Genomic DNA, 2,657 nt, shown 5'->3' with positions numbered 1-2,657 from the left:
TGTGTGTGTGTGCGCGTGTGTGTGTGTGTGTGTATTTGCTTGTGTGCGTGTGTGCGCGTGCGTGCGTGCGTGCGTGTGTGTGTGTCCTACAGCAGTTCCATAATTGAGCAGTGTGTGGTGGGTTTTCCCCCAGCTACAGTGTGTATGTAATTAGTTCTGTTATTGTTCCCTATGCCTCCTTTAACACAGACAGCTAGGCTGCGCTAGGCTGTAACACAGACAGCTAGGCCGTAACACAGACAGCTACACAGACAGCTAGGCCGTAACACAGACAGCTAGGCCGTAACACAGACAGCTAGGCCGTAACACAGACAGCTAGGCTGTAACAGCTAGGCTGTAACAGCTAGGCCGTAACACAGACAGCTAGGCTATAACACAGACAGCTAGGCCGTAACACAGACAGCTAGACTGTAACACAGACAGCTAGGCTGTAACAGCTAGGCTGTAACACAGACAGCTAGGCCGTAACACAGACAGCTAGGCTGTAACATAGACAGCTAGGCTGTAACACAGACAGCTAGGCTGTAACACAGACAGCTAGGCTGTAACACAGACAGCTAGGCCGTAACACAGACAGCTAGGCTGTAACACAGACAGCTAGGCTGTAACACAGACAGCTAGGCCGTAACACAGACAGCTAGGCCGTAACACAGACAGCTAGGCCGTAACACAGACTATATACACAGGGGTATGAGGTAATAACTTGGCTATATAGGAGAGAGAGACAGAGAGATATATATATGTATTATGCCAGCAGCATACCACCCTGCATCCCACTGCTGGCTTGCTTCTGAAGCTAAGCAGGGTTGGCCCTGGTCAGTCCCTGGATGGGAGACCAGATGCTGCTGGAAGTGGTGTTGGAGGGGCCAGTAGGAGGCGCTCTTTCCTCTGGTCTAAAATAAAAATATCCCAATTCCCCAGGGCAGTGATTGGGGACATTGCCCTGTGTAGGGTGCTGTTTTTCGGATGGGACGTTAAACAGGTGTCCTGACTCTCTGAGGTCATTAAAGATCCCATGGTACTTATCGTTAGAGTAGGGGTGTTAACCCCTGGTGTTCTCGCTAAATTCCCAATCTGGCCCTCAGACCATCACGGCCTCCTAATCATCCCCAGCTTCCGATTGGCTCATCCATCCCCCTCCTCTCCCCTGTAACTATTCCCCAGGTCGTTGCTGTAAACGAGATAGGTGTTCTCAGTCAAACTTACCTGGATAAATAACAGATACCCCTGTATAATGTACTGAGGTAATATCGTGGCTATACACACAGGGTACCAGTACTGAGTCATATACAGGGGTATGAGGTAATATCGTGGCTATATACACAGGGTACCAGTACTGAGTTATATACAGGGGTATGAGGTAATATCGTGGCTATATACACAGGGGTATGAGGTAATATCGTGGCTATATACACAGGGGTATGAGGTAATATCGTGGCTATATACACAGAGTACCAGTACTGAGTCATTTACAGGGGTATGAGGTAATATCGTGGCTATATACACAGAGTACCAGTACTGAGTCATATACAGGGGTACGAGGTAATATCGTGGCTATATACACAGGGTAGTACTGTGCAGGTAATATCGTGGCTATACACACAGGGTACCAGTACTGAGTCATATACAGGGGTACGAGGTAATATCGTGGCTATACACACAGGGGTATGAGGTAATATCGTGGCTATATACACAGGGGTACGAGGTAATATCGTGGCTATATACACAGGGTACCAGTACTGAGTCATATACAGGGGTATGAGGTAATATCGTGGCTATATACACAGGGTACCAGTACTGAGTCATATACAGGGGTACGAGGTAATATCGTGGCTATATACACAGGGTACCAGTACTGAGTCATATACAGGGGTACGAGGTAATATCGTGGCTATATACACAGAGTACCAGTACTGAGTCATATACAGGGGTACGAGGTAATATCGTGGCTATATACACAGGGGTATGAGGTAATATCGTGGCTATACACACAGGGTACCAGTACTGAGTCATATACAGGGGTACGAGGTAATATCGTGGCTATATACACAGGGGTATGAGGTAATATCGTGGCTATATACACAGGGGTACCAGGTACTCGTGTCTATATACACGGGGTACGAGGTAATATCGTGGCTATACACACAGGGGTATGAGGTAATATCGTGGCTATATACACAGGGGTACGAGGTAATATCGTGGCTATATACACAGGGGTATGAGGTAATATCGTGGCTATATACACAGGGGTATGAGGTAATATCGTGGCTATATACACAGGGGTATGAGGTAATATCGTGGCTATACACACAGGGGTATGAGGTAATATCGTGGCTATACACACAGGGGTATGAGGTAATATCGTGGCTATATACACAGGGGTATGAGGTAATATCGTGGCTATACACACAGGGTACCAGTACTGAGTCCAGTGAGAGGTTGTTCAGTGTTGGGGTTAATAGATGTATTATACATACTAGTGAGTGGCTGTTCAGTGTTGGGGTTAAGAGATTTATTATTGCCGCCTCATTTGTCCCCTGTGGGCCACCATACTGCCTCCCTCAGGTTGCCATGGCACAGAGACGGAACACAGGCAGGCATCTCCCTGCTTTAGCCTCCTGCAAGTTCATCCGTCAACTCTCCCTCCCTCACACACA

The 2,657-nt window shown here is 47.6% G+C and overlaps 1 long non-coding RNA gene across 1 annotated transcript; it reads left to right on the top strand.

The window, feature by feature from the left end:
* The first annotated feature begins 256 nt into the window (after nucleotides 1-256).
* On the top strand, nucleotides 257-1,672 carry LOC123731857 (uncharacterized). Its single transcript, XR_006762859.1, has 3 exons — nucleotides 257-695; nucleotides 1,245-1,360; nucleotides 1,582-1,672. It is a non-coding gene; the product is annotated as an uncharacterized lncRNA (long non-coding RNA).
* Nucleotides 1,673-2,657: the final 985 nt, after the last annotated feature.

Source organism: Salmo salar, unplaced genomic scaffold (genome assembly GCF_905237065.1).
Source record: "Salmo salar unplaced genomic scaffold, Ssal_v3.1, whole genome shotgun sequence".
NCBI lineage: Eukaryota > Metazoa > Chordata > Actinopteri > Salmoniformes > Salmonidae > Salmo > Salmo salar.
Note: the sequence above shows the minus strand (reverse complement) of the source record. Positions and strands in the feature narration are given on the sequence as shown.